Below are 23,476 nucleotides of genomic sequence, written 5' to 3'. Positions count from 1 at the left end.
TTTAAATATAGTAATTTTTGCTGAGTTTAATGACCTCTTAATGGTATAAGAATTTCCATGTTTTTATATTTCTAATTATTCTTTCATCATTGTTTGAATGACCTCTACAAAACAAAGAAAATAGTATTAATAATAATCATAGCCGTTTTACAATGAGGATGCCAGAATTTTACTCATTATATAATCACTCTAACAATCCTGTAAAGTACTGTGTGCTTTGGAAACAATCAAGAAGTAGGAGGCACAAGATCCCAGAGTCCTCCTAATGTGGACATGGAAGAAATTAGTTCTATGAACACACAAAAAAAGAAAACGCCTGCAAAACCAACCAGAAATGGAATCCCACTCAATTCTTCAATAGAAAATGGAAACATCCTTAAGTAAATTATGGTCATCTGGGGCGGGTGGGAATTGGGGGGAGGGAGAGCGAGTGTCTCTTTTGTCAGAATTCACTGCTAACTGGGAGAATTTTTGTTAAGTAGATTTTTATTTTCTTTTGGATTACCTGTTTCTTTCTTTTTCTCTTTCTCTTTCTCTTTTCTTTTCTCTTTCTTTCCTTCTTTCCCTCCTTCTTTCCTTCTTTCCTTCTTTCCTTCCTTCCTTCCTTCCTTCCTTCTTCCTTTCTTTTTCTTTCTTTCTTCTTTCATTCTATTTTTTTACTCTTTCTTTTGTTCTTTCACAGAAATGCAAACAATAATCATTGAATCTCTGATTTCTCCAAGTTACAGAACATTCTCTTTCCAAAAATGACCCATTTGTGGAATAATGAGCCATTCTACCCAGGATACTTGGCAGTACTCAGAGGGGCAATAAGATCTTAGGACTGCATGAGACCTAATAGGTCCCATGTCCTGTGCTTGCATTTTACTTGAAAGCTAAGGGAGATGGAATTTTCCATTGACAGCTAATAGCAGTAGACTCTAAGACTTCTAATTTCCAGTTTATTTGGTTTCCCATCATACTAAGCTACCTTTGTGAGTTAAAGTTAAAATTAATAATTACACTATTTAAAATAATACCTTATTTCTACTCTTATAGACTTGTGTGCCCTTTAAGAGATAGATAATTTAATTATCTCTCTCCAGTCTGGTCCCAGAGTATCTTCTATTCTCACCTCCTACTTTGTATCCTATACAAACCCTGTGCATCAACTCAACTGACTTGCTCTCCAGGAATTTTCCAGTCTTTTGGCTTTCATTCAAGCTATGAACACTTTCCCTCCTCCCACGGAGTCCAGGTAAACTCCATTAATACTTCCAAATGTTAACTGAGTGCTGCCTCCCCAGCCCTAGGATGGTCACTGTAATGGGCAGATTTCTGCTTCCTTGAGGCCCTTACAGCACCATTCCTTTAACACTGGATCTATAATTATTATACTTGTCTAGTTTTTCCCACTCCTGGCACTAATTTTAATGATCATGTAGATTCCACTCATTCATGTTATGTATTTAACAATATCTAGAAGGATTCTTTAACTCAAATATTATGAAGATGATAAAAGAATTTGTTGGAAATGCCTGAATACACCGTCTGTAATGAGAATCCTGACTATTTACAAGGCATACTTTTATACAGTGAACCCCAAAGAACATACAGGTATCCTGATGTGAGCTCCCAGTTGGTCCTGATTAAGAAATTGTTGATAATCTTCTCCAGCAAGGTTAAAGCTATCATTTTGTCTCTCTGGATCTTCTGAAATTGCCACATTTTTCCTATACCATGATTTTTACTGAGTGATTGTTTCCTGCTGGGAAATAAATATTGCTGGGGTGGAAAAGTTAACAATTACCTTCGTAATTATTCATCTTTGTTTATGCACTTAAAGTGTTAAGTACTGAATATTTACCAACTTTACCACTGCAAAAGATTCTGTATATGCTGCTCAATGCCAACAGTGGCTGGTTGAGATTGTAGGTACTTCTCCATGCTCTTCTTCATGGCTGCAATCTCTACTTGGGTCAGACTTGCCCCCTGCCTGATAGCCATGGGAGGCAGGCTTCAATGCCCCATCAGTGGGAGACCTTAGTATGCAGGCACATGCTCACTCTTTCTCCTCTGCAACACCACTGGTAGGCCCCCTGGGAGCATTAGATTCAACTTTTCTTAATGATTTTGTACTCAATTTTGCTGGGGTCTCAAGTCATTTCAAAAGAAACAAAAAGTCAGCAATTTTCATCAGGCAGATGACAAACTTCAAAATGCTTGAATAAAGTTCTCTTTCATTGTGAGAATTTGGTGAAAATTTCAAGAAAACTAAATCTTCCTGAACATTGTAAGAGCATTTTCATATCCAAAGAGTCCCTTAAAGACTTTTTAAAGCTTCCAAGATCCCAATGACCTCCGGAAAAAATTCAATATCAGTTAAAATTATGAATTAAAAGTCTTAAGCATGCTTTTGTAATACCAGAAATATACACTTCATTATTTTTTAAAAAGGAAAAGATGCCTCTTATAAATGAGTACTTTAAAATCACCTCCTTCTCATCTGGTATTGAAGCATTGACAGTGTGCCAAGGCTCCATTCAAATGCCTCTGGCACATGCCCTTTGTGACACCTGATTTGTGGTTATTTATAACATCACATCGCTCTACTAAATCTCCCTTGAAGACTGTATTATGTCAGATTTATCTGTACGTCTTATGTAGTGACCATCTTTGCACATCACAGATAACAAAATATTGCTGGGGTTAATCAGTGCTTTCTTATCTTTGGCAAAGTCAGAAGAAAAACAAATATTTTGATGCCAGAGGTAGGATATCCAGAGCCAATAACTATATGTTGTATAATTCCTGAAAAGGAAAAACACACCTGAACAAGTAAGTGTGCTTAATATGCAACAGCAGGCTAAGAACTCCCAACAATGAACCTGCCTTTCACTACAGGGATGGGTATTCTGTGAGCAACCTTTATCTGCTCATTCAGTCATTCAGTCATTCAATAAACATTTGTTGAGATAAAAAGTGCTCAGCACTGTGTGAGACACTGAGTATACAGAGATAAGTGAAGCATATGCTTTATCTTCAAGAAGCTTACAATTTATTGGAAAAGACATATGTGATAAAAATAATTCCAATTTAAGTAATAGATCAATAAAGACCAATTGCTAAGGGATCCCAATAGAGAGAACATAAAAATTGGAGTCTTTCTTTGTATATGGAACTAGATTGGGCTTCCAAGTAGAGATGATGTTTGAGTAAAATTTTGTAGAAGAACCTTTTAGGACAAGGAAATAACCATGCACTAGTAGGAAGGATAGAATGAGAATGACAAGATCGGGAAGAAAACCCACTTATTGTGAGTGGAATATGGGGTAGTGTAGAGCAAGGGCTGAAGATGAAGCTAACAAAATTAAGTTGGGACAAACTTGTGATGGACATATGGCAGAAACATTCAAAAGCTTTGGAAGCTGCCAAAAAAGATTATTGAAGGGCAAGACAAACTTAATGAAAGAAAAGATAAAGACATTCAAATAAGAAAATAAACAGGAAAGACAGATGAAAGAAATGTATCTTATGCATAAGTGTATCAGCTATGTTTCTTTGGTTATTTAAGTTTCCAAGACCAGCTCTGGTTAACTTAAGCCAAAGGGAAACACTTGACAAGATTTGGGGAAATCATTGTAGTCCAAACAAGGCTCTGAGATCTAGGCCGAACAGGTCAGGGAATAGTGACTGCTCAACAGTCTCATCCTGACACAATCACTGAAGAAAATGAACTCCTCTGGTTGGTTTTTATCACTCTGTTCAAAATTCTAATTTCGGAGGATGAAGGGAGAACTTATATTCCTTAGCTGGGAAAGGGTAGGACTCCCAGATGAACAGTTATACAGACTGCATCCAAAGAAAGAAGTTCAATTACCCCAAAAGAAATCAGGGTAGGGTCAGAGATGGGGAGCCAAAAACCCAAAGACAAAAAAATCACTGCAGTAAGCATACTCCAGAAGGGGAAAGCAGCACAAAAAGAGAAGACATATGTTAGGAATTGAGAGGAAGAAATTTTGAGACTGAAGAGAGATTTAAATCTACACCTCTGTAGTTCACACCAAGCAGCTCTCAGCATTAATGAAAAGAGTGCAACACCCAGATAGATCCTAAACCATTTTCATTTCTCCAGGTGAAACCTGGAGAAGCCCCTCTCCATATCCCTGGATCTTTCTCTGCATGAGGAAAAAAATAAAGGCATCTATTGGTTTTATTAAAGATTTGTGGGGAAGAAGGGAGCCATGCCCACAATTCTAAATGAATTTAAATAAAGAAAAATTTATTCTTGGATATCTAGCAGTTATGGCTAGTGCAGATAATATTGGGAAGGCACAGTGGGGCACTGCTTCTATGTATGAGGGCTCTAGGTAAGAAGATGAGAATAGGATCCTGATAACAGTCTTAGATAACAGTATAAAACACTGCTTTCACCAAGAGAAGGGAAATACTGTGCATGTTGCCTTTAGGAAAATAGTTTTCTGGGTTCGTTTTAAAAGATTTTGCAAGTTATTGTTTGTCTTTGGAAAGGGGAGTGTGTGCTGCCCAAGACCAAAAAGTCCAGTAAAGATAGAGGAAGCGCATCTTCATCCCACATCGATGGAAACGTTGGGAGAAGATCGCCAGTGTAGTAAAAATTGCATTCTGGATTATTTTGCTTGACTCCAAAGCCCAAACCCACCATATCTACTGTGCTGAAGTCCCATGTGTTAGCCAGACCTTATCAGTCATGCTTTAAGAAGTGAGTGGCTGTGAATTAGTGGGTTCTCTGAAATGCCCTGAGGAAAATAAGGTATACATGTAAAAATTCATAGACCTGTGCAATTAACATCTGTTTACTGTATTCGATTTGTACCTGTTATGAAAAATTTACTGCTGGGTTTGGAAGATGGGATGTTCTTAACAGTGTGGAGAAATTGTGAATAATTGAAGGAAAGGCTCTCTCAGGAGAGTGGAAGTGTGAGTGAAACTCAAGGCAGAAAAGCAAGACTCCCAATCAGGGTGAAGTAATGAAAGGACCCCAATAAAATATTTATCTTTCCTTAGCCCCTTAGCCTCTATGGAATTCTATACTTGGCATCCTATTTAAGAATCGTTTTTTTATTTTATAATATCCTCTAGTTACTCTCTAATTTTTTATTTAAGAATGTTATAAAGTGGTCTTGTGGGAAATTAATGAATCAGCAGTAAGAAGTTGGCCTTCCCCACATCATTATTCTACTGAGGCAGGAAGGCAGTGAAGGAACCTCAAGAGTATAGATTTGGGATCTGAGGACTAAATAGAAACTGAAAAAAATGAGGATCAGTCAACATTGAAAAAATGAGGCAACAATGCTGAACTATATACAAAATAAAATGTCCATTTCCCTAAAATCTACTGCATGGAGAGGATCCTGTAGTTCTGGGCCAGGGCCTGATGCAAAGATCTACTTGGCTTATTCAAAGATATAGAACAGAACTTACGAGTATCCAGGCAGAAAAAGCAGGTTATTTTTTTTTAATGCCCACAAAACTTAACCTCAGACTTCTCTGCAACTCTAAATACCAAAAGATACCAAGAAATGTATACTCATTCTAGTTTTTTAAATGCAAGAAAATAGAAATATAATTAGAGAGAAAGACAGACAGAGAGACAGAGGGGATGGGGGGGCGGAGAAAGAGAGAGAGAAATTACTGAAAGATGTAATCTAAAGAAACAGATAAAGATTGGGAAATTTAAAGTAAAATTATAAGTAAAAAATACCCCAAGAGTAGAAAAGATGCAGTAAAAATTATAGCTAATGAGACACAAAACCAATTCTAAATCATTATTTAAAAGGTCAAGTGACAGAATGCAAGTGTCAAAAGTAATATTATATATGATATAAAATTTAATTAAATATCAATCATCTAGATCTAGATTTTAAATTTTATCAAAATGAAGTAGAAAATGGAGGGGGAGTGAGGAATAATTACCTCATTCGAAATTTGTCCTCTTATAAAGAAGGGGTAGGGAGGTTGTCACTATTCCATTCATGGTATTGATCACTAGAGAAAAATATGTTTAATATATTTTTTAAACTTGTGACAAAAAAGGGGAAATAAAAATAACATTTAAAGGCACAGATCATTGGAGACCAAAAACAACTGTAAGAAAATAATTTCCATAGTAAAAGAAATCAATTTTAAAATATTAGTAAATCTCTACAATTTTTATTTTTTTATGGTGACATTGGTCAATGAAATCCAAAAGTTTGAGTTGTACATTTTAACAGTAAGGCATATATATATTTACATTGTGTATTCACCTCCCATAGTTAGATTTATTTCTGTCATCACATATTTGACCCCTTTTACACCATCTACCTTTCCCCTCCCCCATACCTTCTAGTGACCACTAGTCTATTGTCCATGTCCATGAGCTGCTGTTTGTTTGTCCTTTTCATTTGTTGCTTTTAGGTTTACATCCCACATATAAGTGATATGTGATTTTCAACTTTTTCTGTCTGATTTATTTCACTTAGCATGATTAACTCGAGGTCCATCCATATTGTCACAAATGGCAGTATTTCACCTCTTCTAATGTCTGAGTAATATTCTGTTGTATATATGTACCACAGCTGTTTTAGCCAATCATCTATCATAGGACACTTCAGTTGCTTCCATGTCCTGACCACTGAATAATGCTGCTATGAATATTGGTGTGCAAATATCTTTTCAGATATGGGTTTTCAAGTCTTTGGGATAAAACTGCAGTAGAGGGATTACTGAATCATATGGTAGATGAATTCTTAGACTTTGAGGAACCTCCATACTGTTTTCCTACTGGCTATACCAATTTGTAGTCCCACTAGCAGTGTATGAGGGTTTTTTTTTTTCCCCTGTATCAACTCCAACATTTATTACTACTTATCCTGTTGATTATAGCTATTCTAACAGGTGTGAGAGGGTATCTCATTGTGGTTTTGATTTACATTTTTTTTTAATAGCTAGCGATATTGAGCATCTCTTCATATATTTGTTAGCCATTTGTATGTATGTCCTCCAGGGAGAAGTGTTTGTTCATATCCTCTGCCCATTTTTCATTGGATCTTTTTTTTTGTTATTGAGTTGTATGAGTTCTTTGTATATTTTGGATATTAGGCCCTTATCAGAGGCGTTGTTTGCAAATATATTTTCCTATTCGGATGGTTGTCTTTTCACCTTGTTAATGGTTTATTTGCTGTGTACATGCTTTTTAGTTTGATGTAGTACCATTTATTTATTTTTGCTTTTATTTCCCTTGCATTTGAGCTTAAATTCATAAAATCCTCTTTAAGCTCAAGGTCCTTGAATTTAGTTCCTATGCTTTCTTCTATGCATTTTATTGTATCAGGTCTTATATTCAGGTCCTTAATCCATTTTGAGTTAATTTTGGTGTGTGGTGATAGACAGCAGTCTAGTTTCATTCTTTTGCAGGTGGCTTTCCAGTTTTCCCAGCACCATTTATTGAAGAGGCTTTCCTTTCTCCACTGTATGTTTTTGGCATTTTTCTCAAAAATTCTTTGCCCATATAAATATGTGTTTACTTGGGGACTCTCAATTCTGTTTCACTGGTCCGTGTGTCAGTTTTGCTGCCAATACCATGCTGTTTTGTTTACTTTGTAGCTTTGTTGTGTAATTTGAAGTCAGGCAAGGTGAAGCCTCCAGCCTCACTCTTTTTTCTCAGTATGGCTTTGGCAATTTGGGGTCTTTTGTGCTTCCGTGCAAACCTGATGATTTTTTGTTCGATTTCTTTAAAAACTCTCGATGGGATTTTGATAGGGATTATATTAAATATGTTTAATGCTTTAGGTAATGTGGTCATTTTAACTATGTTGATTCTTCCAGTCCAAGAACATGGAATATCTTTCCATTTCTTTGTATCTGCTTCAATTTCTTTTAATAGGGTCATATAGTTTTCATTATATAGGTCCTTCACATGTTTTGGTAGATTTATTCCTAGGTATTTCATTCTTTTGTTGCAATTGCAAAGGAATTATTTTTTCCAAATCTTTTTATGACATTTCATTATTAAAGTATAGGAACACTTTGGATTTTTGAACTTTGATTTTGTAGCCAGAAACTTTACCGAATTTGCTTATTGTTTCTAGTAGTGTTTTTGTGGAGTCTTTAGGGTTTTCTATACAGAGAATCATGTCATCTAAAAATAGTGACAGTTTGACTTCTTTAGTTGTTGGCTGAGGATGTATCATAGATGGCCTTTATTGTATTAAGGTACTTTCCTTCTATACCTATTTTTTAGGTGTTTTCATCATAAATGTATGCTATATCTTGTCGAAGGTTTTTTGTGCATCTATTGATATGATCATATGATTCTTATTTTTTAATTCGTTTGTGTGGTATATTACATTAATCAATTTGCATATGGTGAACCATTCCTGTGCCCCTAGGATGATTCTCACTTGATTGTGGTGTACGATCTTTTTAATATGCTGATGTGTTCAATTTGCTAGTATCTTATTTAGGATTTTTGCATTTGTGTTCATGAGAGATATTGGTCTGTAGTTCTCTTTTTCTGTATTATCTTTATCAGGTATTGGCCCGATAAAATGAATTGGGAAGTATTGCCTCCTCTTCAATTTTTTTGGAAGAGTTTGAGGGGAATAGGTGTTAAAACTTCTTTGAATGTTTAGTAGAATTCACTGGTGAAGCCATCTGGTCCTGTACTTTTATTTGGGAGAGGTTTTTGGTGATTATTTCAATTTCGATACTGCTGATCAGTCTATTTAGATTTTCCAGTTCTTCTTGATTCAGTCTAGGAAGGTTGTATTTTCTAAATACTGGTCCTTTTTTTCTAGGTAATTAAATTTGGTGTTACATACTTTTTCGTAGTATTCTTGTATGATCCTTTGTATTTCTGCAGTGTCTGTAGTAATATTCCCTCTTTCAACCCTGATTTTGTTTATTTGTATCCCTTCTCTTTTTTCTTTAGTGAGTCTAGCCAGGGGTTTGTCTATTTCATTAACCTTCTCAAAGAACCAGCTTTTTGTTACATTTTTTCTATTGTTTTCTTGTTTTCAATTTTATTTATTTCTGCTCTAATTTTGATTATTTCTTTCCTTCTGCTCACTTTAGATTTCATCTTTTTCTAGTTTTTTTAAGATGAAGCATTACGTCGTTTCTTTGGGCTCATCCTTGTTTTTGGAGATAGGCCTGTAATAAAATGAACTTCCCTCTTATGACCGCTTTTACTGTGTCCCAAAAGTTTTGATATATTGCACTATCATTATCATTCATTTCTATATATCTCTGGATCTCCTTTTTATTTATTCTCTGACCCAGTTATTCTTCAGTAGCATGTTGTTTACTCTCCATTTATCTGTGGTTCTTCCTTCTTTCTTTTCACAGTTGATTTCCAACTTCAAAGCATTACGATCAGAGCATATTGTTGGTATTTCAACCCTCTTATATTTGTCGAGGTTATCTCTATGTCCCAATCCTTGAGAATGTTCCATGTGCATTAGAGAACATTGTATAAGCAGCTGTTTTGGAATGGAAGGCTCTGTATATGTTAATTAAGTTCAGATGGTCTAATGTGTCATTTAAGGATGTTATTTCTTTATTGATTTTCTGTTTGGATGATCTGTCCATATCCAACAGTGGTCTCCTACTATGATAGTATTTTGGTCTGTTTCTCTCTTTAGTTCTGTTAGTAATTGCTTTACATATTTTGGGGATCCCTGATTAGGAGCATAGATATTAATAAGTGTTATGTCTTCTCGGTGCATGATTCCCTTTATCATTATGAAGTATCCCTCAGTATCTTTCTTTACCTTTGTTATTTTGAACTCTATTTTGTCTGATATTAGTACTGCTACACTTGCTCTTCTCTGAAAGTTATTTGCTTGAAATATCATTTTCCACCCTTTCACTTTGAGTCTGTATTCGTCTTTGAAGCTGAGATGTGTTTCCTGGAGGCAGCATGTGGTAGGATTTTGTTTTTTGATCCACTCTGCAACTCTGTGTCATTTTATTGGTGAGTTCCTTCCATTTACATTTATGGTGATTATTGAAATATGAGGTCTTCTTATAGCCATTTTATCTTTTGCTTTCTGGTAGCTCAGTGTTTCCATTTCTTCCTTGTCCTTGTGTTTCTGTTTTTTTTTTTTTTATTTTGATTGACTTCTGTGGGTTTTACCTTTAGTTCTTCTTGTTTTATGTTATATATTTCAGTTCTTAATCTTTCATGTGTGGTTACCATCACGAATATGTAAAGGATAGTTATACACACACACACCACACACACACACACACACACACACACACACACTCGTCTATTTTCTTCTGCACATGCCTTAATTCCATTCCCCTTTGTGAATTTGTATCTTTGAATTTCCCCTCCCCCACTTTTCTGTTATTGTTGTCTCAATTTGTCCCTATGTATGCTGAATGTACATTACTGTCTTGCAATAGCAAATCTCTTCTTATTGTTTAAGCTTATAATGTCTTGTTCTTAGTAAGGGTTGAACTCCTCTGCCTCTATCTGCCTGCTAGTCACCTTACTCACAATTATGGTTTTTTTTTTTTGTCTTTTTATTTTAGTTGAGCTGATCCCTTTCAGTATTTTCTGTAATACATGCCTCGTGGTGGAAAATTCCCTCAATTTTTGTATGTCTGGAAAAGTCTTTATTTCTCCTTCATGTCTAAAGGAGAGCTTAGCCGGATACATTATTCTTGGCTGGTAATTCCTTTCATTTAAGAGTCTGAATATTTGATTCCACTCCTTTATGTCTTCTAAGATTTGTGCTGAGAAGTCCGATGATAATCTAATGGGTTTTCCTTTATTGGTTACCATTTTCTTCTCCCTGGCTGCCCTGAGAATTCTGTCTTTGTTGTTGATTTTTGATAACTTTATTACAATGTGTCTTGGTGAAGGTTTTTTTGGTTGAGATAATTGGGTGTTCTATTGACTTCTTGAATTCCAAGCTCCAGCTCATTCCTTAGATTTGGGAAATTCTTGTCAACCGTTTGTATGAAAATGCTTTCTAATCTCTGCTCTTTTTCTTTGCCCTCGATAATGCCCATCATTCTTACGTTCCTTCTCCTGATGGTGTCAGCTAGTGCTCGTATTTCTCTTTCATTATTTTTCAATCTTCAGTTTCTCTCTTTTTTCCGATTTATTTCTAGATTTCTGTCTTCACTATCACTGATTCTTTCCTCCATTTGGTTATCTCTTTCCCAAGTTTGTTACTTTATTTTTCAACTCTTGCAGTATGTTTTTTTACCTCCAGAGGTTCTATTCATTGTGTGTGTGTGTGTGTGTGTGTGTGTGTGTGTTTGTATCTCCTTGCTAAAGAACTCATTCTGCTAATCTAGTTGTTTTTTTCAATCCTGAAATTGTTGATGTAAATCATCTCAGATCTCATTTTTTTCAGAAGTAACATCCTTAATTCTCTGTCATTTAAGTCACATATTTCTATGTCTGTAAATTTATTTTCTAGAGATTTTTCTCTTTCTTTCTGAAATGCCTTGTCACCTTGGTTGCTCATGGTATTTAATGAACTATTTAGCCACCTGGGCATTTATGGAAGTGTATTCTTTTTTTTTCCAGAAAGAAGATTTTTTTATATAGAGGTCTCTTTTTAGCTTGTGGTAGCTCTTATGCACAGATCTCACGCTCAAATGTGCTGGCGTGCCATTTGGGTGTTTTTTATTGACTTGTACATGTTCAGCTTATTGTTGTTTCAAGGGGAAAGATCTGGGAACATCTCTCACTCACCATTTTCCTGCAATGATATAAGGTAGGACTCCATGAGGATATAAGGCTGCCTAGTCCCAAGCAGCTGAGCGGGACAGACACAATTTTCATTTACTGTTTTTCATCGAGTTTTTTTTCACTCATATTACCTTATCAGACTAATATTTCATTCTAGGTATCAAATATATTTGTTTATCTTAACAAAGTTTTGATCCTTCCATCTTGGCCACAGAGTGAGAAAAACAGAACAAGACTTTCAAGATGGAAACATTAATATTTTATAGAATTATTTTCTTACCTAGCAAGTTTATGAATTAGAATTTTGGTCATAGAATGGAAATTTTATCATCAAAGACAAAAATTGGGATAACTTTTCCTTTTCACATTTTTTCAGCTTTATTGAAGTATGATTGACAAATAACCTTTGTATATATTTAAAGCATACAATCTGACATTTTGATACACATATATGTTGTGAAACGATGCCCCAATCAAGCTAGTTAACCTATTCATTACCTCACATATTTATCTTGTTGTGTCTATAGTGAGGATATTTAAGTCCTACTATTAGCAAATTTTAAGTATATAATACTGTATTATTAACAATAGCCACCCATGGTGTACATCAGATGCCCTGAAATTTTTCATCTTATAACTGAAAGTTTGTTCCCTCGATTAATAAGGGATACAATAACATCCCTTATTTCTTTCACTTTCAGCCCCTGGCAACCACCATTCTACTCTGTTTTTATGAGTTTGACTTTTTTAGATTCCACATGTAAGTGAGATTGTGCAATATTTGTCTTTCTGTTCCTGACTTACTTCAGTTCAGATAATAAGATAATATCTTCTATATTCATCCATATCATCAAAAATGGCAGGATTTTCTTTTTTATGGCTGAATAGTATGTTTTTGTGTGTATAATATATGTATACACATATATGTTTTCTTCATATATTTACCTATTGATGGGCACTTAGGTTATTTGTATATCTTAGCTACAGTTAATAATGTTTCATTGAACATAGGGATGCTGATATGTCTTTAAGATACTTATTTCATGTCCTTTGGCTATATGTACCTAGAACCAGGATTAATAGATATAATAGTTCTAGTTTTCATTTTTTGAGGAACTTCAATACTGTTGCATAATGACTATACCAATTTTCATTCACACCAACCATGTATAAGTGTTTTCTTTTTCCACATCCTTGCCAACCTTTGTTATTGTTTGACTTCTTGATGACAGCCATGCTAACAGGTGTGAGGTAATGTTTTTTTGTGGTTTTGATTTGCATTCCACTGATTATTAGTGATGTTAAGTACTTTTCTTATACCTTTTACAAGTCTTCTTTGGAAAAACATCTATTCATGACCTTGGCCCACTTTTTAATTGGGTTATTTTGGGTTCGCTTTGTTTTTGTTTTTTTCTTGTTGTTTGCCGTTGAGTCATATAAGTTTCTTATATATTTTGGATGTTAGCCACTTATCAAGTATGTTGCTTACAATATTTTCTCCTATTCTGTAAGTTGCTTTTTCATTTTGTTAATTGTTTCCTTTACTGAGCAGAAACATTTTAGTTTGATTAGTCCCACTTGTTTATTTTTGTTTTTGTTACCTGTGCTTTTGGTGTTGTGTCCAAAAAAATCATTGCCAAGACTAATGTCAAGAAACCTTTTCTCCTGTGTCTCCTTATAGGATTTTTATGATTTTATCCATTACATTTAAGTCTTCAATCCATTTTGAGTTGATTTTTGTATATAGTAAGAGATAAGTGTCCAATTTTATTATTTTTCATGTGGGTTTCCAGTTTTTCCAACAGCATTTATCAAAGAGACTATCTTTTCCCAATTAAGGATCCTACCACCTTTGTCAAAGATTAGTTGACTGTATATATGTGGGTTTGTTTTAGGGCTCCCTAGTCTGTTCGATTGGTCTGTGTGTCTGTTTTTATGAATACCATTCTGTTTTCATTACTATTTTGGTTAACACAGCTATGTAATATAATTTGAAATCAACTGTGCTCTTTTTTTCAATGTCACTTTGGCTACATGATTTTATATGAATTTTAGGACTTTTTATATGTCTGTGAACAATGTTATTGTAATTTATAGGGGTCACATTGAATCTATAAATTGTTTTGAGTAATATGGACATTTTAATAATAGTAATTCTTCCAGTCCATGAACATGAACTATCTTTTCATGTGCTTTCTTCAGTTTCTTTAATCATCGTCTTATAGTTTTCAGTGTATGGGTTTTTCACCTTCTTAGTTAAATTTATTCCTGTGTTTTATTCCTTTTGGTGCTATGGTAAATGTGATTGTTTTCTTAATTTATCTTTTAGATATTTTGTTATTATTTTACATAAAGATAACCTATTTTTGTATGTTAACTTTATATCTTGCAACTTTACTGAATTTTCTTTATTAGTTCCAACATTTTTTTTGGTGGAGTCTTAGGGTTTTTTATATATAATATCATATCTTCTGCAAACAGGTAAAATTTTACTTCCTCCTTACTGATTTAGACTTTCTTTTTCTTTTTCTCACCTGATTGCTCCAGCTAAGACTTTCAGTATTATGTTGAATAGAAGTGGCAAGAGTAAGCATTCTTGTGTTCTTGATCTTAAATTAAAGAAAAAAAGCTTTTAGCTTTTCACTGTTGAATAGATGTGATATGTGTGTTTGTCATATGTGGCCTTTATTATGATGAAGTAAATTTCTTTCTACTTAATTTGTTGAGAGTTTTTATCAGGAATGTATGGCAAATTTTGTCAAAGGATTTTTCTGTATTTAATAGATGATGGTATGATTTTCATCATTCATTCTGTTAATGTGTAGTATTACATTTATTGATTTGTATATGTTAAACCATCCTTGTATCTCAGAAATAAATCCCACTTGATCTTGGTGTATGATCTTTTTAGTGTGCTGTTGAATTTAGTTTGCTAGTATTTTGTTAAGGATTTCAGCATCTATGTTCATCAGGAATATTGACCTATAGTTTTTTTTCCTAAGTATTCTTGTTTGACTTGTTACCTTGTTTCTCCAATACTAAGAAGTTTGCGCTTGCATTTCCTGTTGTGAACACTTTATATATTTCCCCTTTCCAATCAATCACTGAAAGTTGGAATTATAAAGATTTTCTTGACCTTAAAAAGATTTATAGTTTTGCCTCTGATTTCCATATTGTAAAATATGACTATGTATGATTTATATAAAAATTCTTAAAGTCAGCTATCACAAAAAACTTTTTTCTAGTTATAAATTATAATCTCATCCCAATGGCATAACTGTCAGCTATGACTTTTATAGTTGACTATAGTATTTCTCATACTTTCTATTTACAAGCTGAATCCTAGGCTAAATCATTTGCCTTTTGGGTTTTGGTGATTAAAAGAGGACTGTGTATGTCCCTGTTAAATGACGCTCAATTACAAAAGGTAGCTTTTATACTCAAATCTTGAATTGGTCAAGAATTGTTCTTAAATTTCTATCATCACCCTCAGCAGAGGAAAACTATTAGCAAAAGCTTTAAGTTATTCTTAATATTCATTCTATAGACACATTGGATAAGAAAACTTTCCAAACTAGCAAAAAATATCATTTTTTAATTAAATAAAGTTAAGTTAGTTTTGATTCTAACCATGGTTGCTCTAAGTCTAAAGAAATTTTTATCTAATAATGCTTTCTATTTTTTAAGTAGATTTGTTTGTTAATAATTCTTGAAAATTAAGTAAAAATTCTGCTGTATGATAAATTATATAGGAAAAAGCAATTCCAGTTTTCATATAAGCCCTAGCCTTTATCAATATGTTTATTTTGCTATCTTAGAGCTAAATATTAGAAGTTCTGCAAAATTCATTCTCCCATAAACATTTAGAAAACATATTCTCTTATATTTCTGGATTTCAATTACTCGATTGTCTCAGTTGTGGTCGGTCATAACTTAATATACATGAATTAGAACTTGACATTTCCTAAAATGTCTTTCCTGTGTATTCAAGTCCAAATTATGTAGTCCATCAGACACAGGTATAGAACTATGACCCACCCACATTTATTGGGAAAATTGGCACAAGTAGCAGAAGTAGTAGGCAGTCATACGGTCACATTGATATGACTATTGCTTCATAGGTAGAAAAGGTAACAAAAGTTCACAAAGTAGTTGTAAGGTACGTTACCTGGAACACTTCTAAGTGTTGCCTCAAGACATTAAAAGTGAAATGATTTGGGCAACCTTGGAGGACTGTGGAAACAATGTAATATAATATTTATTTTATAAGAAATATTTTTTTGATATAGGACTTCCTAGGTTTATTGATTAATATTGACTTTATATTTTCCTATGTTCATTTCTCCTTGCCGATAAGACTGCTGTATCAGTCCCTAGCATTAACTAAGCAGATAATATGCTATAGGCACTGTCCTGAGCACATGACTTTTATGACCTCACTCAATATGCTATAGGTTCAAGACTCTTTCTTTCTTGAAGTATTGTCATTTTGTGGGGTTTCCTTTTAGTTTCACATACCTTGGTCACTTTTGCTGTTGTAGAAATATTGTCCAAAGATAAGATGCAGATAGATGCATCTTTAAAAAAAAATCTCAGCTTAGAATTACACAGGGTTTATAGTTCACTTGTCAGTAATTAAAATGTTAAGAAAAGCATGTGATGACATACTCTAGTCCACTTGGATCTGAACAGAGAAAGTTGGAACTCAAGTCACCTTATAATCATTCAACAATTAGGGCAAACTTGTTTGAAGTAAGCACTCATTTCAATATAGTTAGTAGAGAGAGCTTAAATCAAAGTGGGGAGATAGACTCATCCTCAATCCGAATTAAATCCCATGTATTTTAAGCACTGAGACTCGGAGTCAGACTTTGCTAAAAAAAAAAAATCAGACATTTGTCCCTAAGGAGTTACTGAACAATTGAAAGAACCAACTGGAAATGTTTCCCAATAATATATATTAGTGACTTTTGGCTTATTTTGGTTTTTGAAAGTGAAACCACTATAACTATGCCAGCCTATAAAGCACCTGGGTATGACTGAAAAGCCACTATGTCTCCAAATCATTTCTAATTAAGTGACATTAAAATAGCTTTTATTCTAATTGTGATTACTTTAAGTCTGAAAAAAATAAAATAAGTCTGCAAAATTCACTGTAGAGATGTGTGTAGGCTTATACCAGAATCTATAGCTTGAAGAGCACAAAGCATGTGGACTTTAGTCCTAACTCACCTGCTTGGCCTGGCAGTCTTGTGCCTGCATAGCCTTTGCATTACTTGGCTTCCTGGAGTCTACGGTAGTCAGGCCTGCAAGAGACTGTATCAGGAACTGTTTATCATTTTATTAAGTCATGTTAAACTTCCATGCATGCATATCCCAAAGTCAAATTATACCTAAAAGTCTACATCTGAGCCTAAAATGTTACCTATGTTTCAATATTTTTCCAAAAAGACTATAACAAATTGCTAAAATAAAAGCATTACTACCACCCCCCCCCAATACACACACACAAACATACACATACCCTACACTGTGTTTTTAACTCTTGTTGAATCTGGCAGACAAATAATGATTTGGTGATGAGCAGGTGACTATGCTGTAAGGAAAGTCTCCAGCACATCCTGAGAATATGTGAAAGGCAAGAGGTAGTCAGGAAAACAGAAATGGCAGGTTTTTTCAACACATGGGAGTGAATACAATGAATTGATTATAAAATTATTGGAAGGGCTGAGAAAACAAAAAACAACGGATAAGTTAACCTAGAAAGCAGTGATTTTAGGAAGGCTGTTGATGTGTCAGAGCGCCAGGCTGATAGTCGCTCCATCCTCCTGATAGAACCTCATACTTGTTAGCAGAAAGGATCCCCTAAGAAATGTCAATCCCTTTCATTCACTGATAGAACCTCAGGCTAGTTGTGACCCACATGCCATAGTCACCATCATCTTGGGACCCTTGTCCAAGTTGAATAAGCCTGAGTGACACAGAAAAATGAGGCCCAACTTGAGAGGAATATATTGGCTCAGTGTGAGGTGAAAACTGATGAGAAAAAGTGAGGTACAGAAAGGGAGTGGGCAGTTGAAAATGGATTGACTTTTTGCTGACACAAAAATGTTAGAATATTATCAGGTTAGTAACACTTTTCAGTTGGATACCCATGTACTCTACTGAGTGTTTTCACATCACTTCATTTAATCTTCACAAATTAGAGGGCATGAAAAGGGAGGTGGCTCACAAAAAAATAGCAAAGGATGATGGAATAACTTTGAAATATAAAAATACTGTGCAGTGCCCTAGCAGTGAAGGAAATACAGGACTCCAAGAAGTAAGTAGGAGGTTGTGAAATGTTGAGATGTTGAGAAATACTATGGAAAAAGAAGCTGCAGGAGACACAAAAGGACGCTGCTAAAAACCTTGAAAAGTTTGTTCAAGACCAGAGGGGACAAACTGAATTACAAAAGCAGAAAAGCAGTCAGAATACACGCAGACAATAGGTCTTAAAATGAGACAGTATTTCATTTTTTGTGTGTGCATGCGTTTTTGGTTTTTGATTTTTTGTTGTTGTTGTTGTTTTAGTAAAAATTCCACTTACTGGCTCCAGTTATAGTAACATTTCCATTTTTATCACTGTCTGCCTCCCACAGCCCCCTACCCTTCCACCTACCCCCACTCCGCCACACACACACACACACACACACACACACACTTTCCCCCTCTCCCTCTATTCCCTAGCCTCAAAAGGGAAGATTTATCAGGGATGGGGAAAGAGTGTGTTCGATCTAGCTGGACACCACATTTTTGTTTTTTCCTTTTGACTTTTTAGACTTTTTCCAGAGAGAGAGAATTTATCAGCACAACTTAACCTTTTAATTACCAAAGGAATTCAAATCTTTTGTGAATTCATATCTTTTGTGATCATAACCATTATTTAATTTTTTGAAGTTTCTGAAATTCTTTTTTCCTATTATTAGCTCACATACAGAGACATAGATTCTATTCCATGAATCTACTGTCTAGAGAATCACTCTAAACAGTACCACCATCTCCAGTGAGAAATATGTTTAATTTTTTTTTTTAAAAAAAGGGTGTATTTAAAGGGCCTCAAGGTTGTGTGTGTGTGTGTGTGTGTGTGTGTGTCTTATTTTTTTTAAAGTGGGCTTGAAATTCTGACAGTTAGATTGGCAAAATGGAGTCTGGATCTGCTCTATGGGAGTCAAGTACCCACAATTTAGAGGCAAGCCCTGTCACTGAGGAGCATATTTTCCAATCACAAAGGACCCTGAGCGTAGCTTCATCAGCTCACCAGCTTATAGGCTGCTATGCTGGGGCAGTGTCACCTAACTTCGACTAGATGGATTTCCAGCCAGAGTGAAATTATTTCACCAAAATCAACTCTTTTCTCTTTGGGGCATTTTTCTTTTTGCTTTTGGCAGGCAGTAAGACTGCAGGTATGGTTCTTATTCTCATTGAGGACATCTTTCCAAAGAGACCAATGAATTGGTTTCTTTTATGACTTTGAGTATTAAAATTTTCCACAAACTTGTCAGAAGTTTGCTTGCCCAACTCTGTGTTTGCTAAAACTTTTGTTTTTTAATAATTTTATTTTATGTTTTCAGCTTTATTGTTTCTATTTTTATGTTGTTTTTTACTTACAGTTGATATTCAATATTATACCAGTGTTAGGTATATAGCATAGTGGTTAGACATTTATATAACTTACAAAGACATTTTTAAGCAGCTTAATCCTCATTTTTCATGAACAACTAAATGTGGTAAGTCTAGTACCCATCTGATGCCATACATAGTTATTACAATATTATTGACTATATTCACAATCTGTACTTCACATTCCTGTGACTATTTTGTAACTAGTAATTTGTGCTGCTTAATCCCTTCACCTTTTTCACCTAGCACTCCAAGCCCCTCCCATCTGGCAACCATTAATTTGTTCTCTGTATCTATGAGTGTGTTTCCAATTTGTTTGTTCATTTATTTTGTTTTTTTTTTTTTTAGATTCAACATATAAGTAAAATTATATGGAATTTGTCTCTTTCTAAATAACTTACTTCACTTAGCATAATAGCCTGTATAGGTCTATCTATGCTGTCACAAATGTTAAGATTTTATTCTTTTATTAGCCAAGTAATATTCCATTATATATATGTACCACCTCTTCTTTATCCAATCATTTATCAATGGACGCTTAGGTTGCTTCCACATCTTGGATATTGTGAATAATGCTGCAATGAACATAGTAGTGTATATATTTTTTCGGATTGACATTTTGGATTTTTTTCTGATAAACAACCAGAAATGGAATTGCTGGATCATAAAGTAGCTTTATTGTAAATCTTTTGAGAAACCTCCATACTATTTTCCATAGCGGGTGCACCAATTTGCAATCCCAACATTACAGAGGGTTCCCTTTTCTCTGGATCCTTGCCAGCACTTGTGGTTTGTTGATTATCGATGGTATTCATTCTGATAGGTGTGAAGCGATATCTCATTATGATTTTAATTTGCATTTCTCTGATGATTAGTCATGTTGAGCATCTTTTCATATGTTTATTGTTCTTCCGTATGTACTCTTTGGAGAAATGTGTATTCAGGTCCTCTGCTCATTTTTTAATCAGATTGTTGATCTTTTTGATATTAAGTTGTATGAGATGCTAAAACATTTTTTAGCTTAATCATCATTTTCGTGAAAGACCAAATGTGATTGAATCATTCAATGACTAATAGAGGCCTCTGGAAGATGAATCATGTAACACCTGCTTTCTGATATTATCTAGAACCCATTGGATTTCCTCAGCCTCACCAAATATCACCAGCCATGTTAGTTTATATCATACCTTGTCAGTTATTGTCATAAAAAGGGGAACCTACAAATTATTGAAAATAGTAAAGGAGTGGAGCTTGGGGCTCTTGAATTCTAATTCACCTTCAGAAATCACCTTCTTATAATTCTCTGTTTTCTGCATCATTAAATTATACTCTCACCTCAATAATCAGTTTTAAACGCCAACTTTTCAGTGAAACCTCGATCAATAGTACTAGATAGAGAAATATCTCCCCTTTGGAATTCTGGCAGCTTTTAGTCTGTCCTACTCAGTAGGGATTAAGTACTGGTACCCATATTGTCATTTATATCCTCAAACACCATTTGTCAACACTTTGAGGATGGGACTTCCTCCTTTGCTTCAACTATGAATGCTGCATAGGGTAGTTTCTCAACAGATATGGTAATGACTCCACACTTGCAATAACCTGCCTTAGTCTGTTCCTCAAGTTCCTAGGCACGTGAATATTAGGTTTTTTATCAAGTCGTAACTTTCTGAGACAGGATCATTGTTCTACACTTCTAGGTTATATTCACAATACTTAAGACATACTTAATGCTATCCATAAAAATGTATTGCTTGACTAATTGATTAATTTTTACGAAGTTCTTCATTCTTTCATCAATTATTGTTGTCCTAAGAATGCCTTGGTTTATAGTAGAATGAATATGAGCACACTTTTCTCCTTTAGTCTCTTATTTTTAACTTCCAAACAGCCTGAGAATTGTAAATCAGAAACACTCATCACAAAACCAGTTGGCCATGTTCTGATGTGGCACCTGAAGAGATGTGTCAAATTGCAGGCTTCTGTATTAGATACCATTATTCCAACTGTCTAATTACAAATAGCTCTTCTGTGCCTTTTATACCTCAATGACCATTTTAAGCCAACAAGAAAACATTGTCAAGATACTGGAATAGGTCATGTCAGAAGAAATAAATTCTAATTCCTTCCAATTCTAGTCATCCTGCTCTGGTTAACAACTGCTATACAGAAATACAGAAATCCGCTGAAGGAAACTAATCAGTGCACTGGCAGCTTAAAAGCTCAGGTACTGGTTCATAATTCAAGAGCAATAACATACAGAGATCATTTGGAGGGTAATCAGATGAGAAGGGCTTGGGGGTCGGTGAAAAAGGGGGAAAGGATTAAGAAGTACAAATTGATAACTACAAAATAGTCATAAAAATAGAAAGTATAGCATAAGAAACATAGCCAATAATATTTTAATAATTATGTATGGTGTCAGATTTATTGAGATAATCACTTTGTGGGTTATATAGATGTCTAATCACTATGCTATACACCTGAAACTAATATAATACTGTGTGTCAAATATAACTAAAAAATAAAAAATATATTAATTAAAAAAAAACAGAAGCTATCAAGTTGTTCCTGTTTGCTTTTCCCCCTGAAATTACTTTTGACACAAAGGGTCTCTTAGAGAGATTTGCTTCCTTTACACTGGAGAGGAGACAAGTCTGGGAGAAAATGCCAAACCCTGACCCAGGGAGTGAATTTGAAGGCACCATAACAGAGGTTATATTTTCGAGGATTTTATTCCTCTTTTATTTACAAGCCAGCTTAAAAAAAATAAAGTTATGCCCCACCCCCCTCTTGAATACATTCTTTAATTTGAATGATAAATACTTCCTTTCACCTGCCTAGGTTCTTAAATGTTTACAAGAGACTTACAGTGACTGATTCCTCTGAGTCTTCCATGCCTTCCTGCCTGAAGGTTATCTCACCTCTTTTTAACCCTGTCACCCTCTAGCACTCACTGCTGCAGCTTAGCTTATCTACAGTGATGCTGTACTCCTGGATGGCTCTCTCCCTTGGTCTTATTCCGTTCATGAACTCTGCAGTATCAGTCAGCTGTCTTCACATTCCACATCTTGGTTGCTTCACTGGACCAAAGACTCCAGCAGGCAAGTACTATATAAATGGGTCTATTAGTCAGCATCTGTTTCTTTAGACTAGTTTTATGAGAAATTAACTTCTCTTTTTCAATGATCACAGTAAAAAGAATTCACAGTAAAATAATTCTGTGAAAGTAACAAGAGTATGTAGATGCATATGGGGTATTCTAGAGATGAGGAAGAACTAGAACTTAAAGGGAACTTAACTTCTATTGGTAAGAATTGTGAACTTCAGACCCCTTCAGTTCTCTGCCTAATTTGTGTTCTAGCCAACATTCTCAAAGCACTCAATTAATACAAAACAGAAATAACCTTCAAAGTACTTATTTTAAAAAAATTATAAGAGCTAACTTTTACTGCACAAGGCCATGTGCTCAGCACTGTTCTAAATGCCTCTGAGGAGGCATCTTAATTCTCAGTGGGCCTATGAGTAGATATTACCAGCACCTCTGTTTCCCAGATACAGCCAGGAAGTATTGCTCATGGCCGCACAACTAGGACTTAAATGCCAAGATGCGGGGCCAGAAAATCAGCCCTTCATAGCAGCTGCTGCTCACCTCTGCACCATACTACTTCTGCCAAGTCCAAAGGGCCCCTCTCTTTGTCTTCATGTATGTCCCAGTACAGTAATTCACCACAGAAGTGTTGGAACTGATTGAAATTCTGAGTGAAGGAGAGTGGAATTTTTTAGACAGTACCCCCTTTCTACCCTAACAATTCCCAATAGTGCTGCTGCACATCTACAGGGGCACTTCACAATGTCTTCTGGATAAACAGTACCCACTAGATTTGTGCAAGGTACCAGTCTGAGTCCTGGCCTGCTTCTTTCTTCTTTCTTTTTTGAGAAATATGTGAAACTCGTTTAAACATTGTAGTACACAGAAATGCTAAAGATTTCTGTGTTCCCTGAGCGCTATATAACTTAAGATTCTTCATATTGTAAATAGTAGAAACCAAGTTCAAGTAACCTCAGCACAGAAAATTTACTTGTTCATGTAAATAG

At 34.8% G+C, this 23,476-nt stretch overlaps 1 long non-coding RNA gene across 1 annotated transcript; it reads right to left on the bottom strand.

Moving 5' to 3' along the window:
* Positions 1 to 601: 601 nt before the first annotated feature.
* On the bottom strand, positions 602 to 18,295 carry LOC107518187. The gene is made up of 3 exons (XR_001598769.2): positions 16,949 to 18,295; positions 5,935 to 6,006; positions 602 to 2,790 (listed from the first exon to the last, which is right to left on the bottom strand). It is a non-coding gene; the product is annotated as an uncharacterized LOC107518187 (long non-coding RNA).
* Positions 18,296 to 23,476: the final 5,181 nt, after the last annotated feature.

This window comes from Rousettus aegyptiacus, unplaced genomic scaffold, assembly GCF_014176215.1.
Source record: "Rousettus aegyptiacus isolate mRouAeg1 unplaced genomic scaffold, mRouAeg1.p scaffold_m13_p_10, whole genome shotgun sequence".
Taxonomy (NCBI): domain Eukaryota; kingdom Metazoa; phylum Chordata; class Mammalia; order Chiroptera; family Pteropodidae; genus Rousettus; species Rousettus aegyptiacus.
The sequence above is the reverse complement of the archived record's forward strand: the minus strand, read 5'-3'. Positions and strand labels throughout refer to the sequence as shown.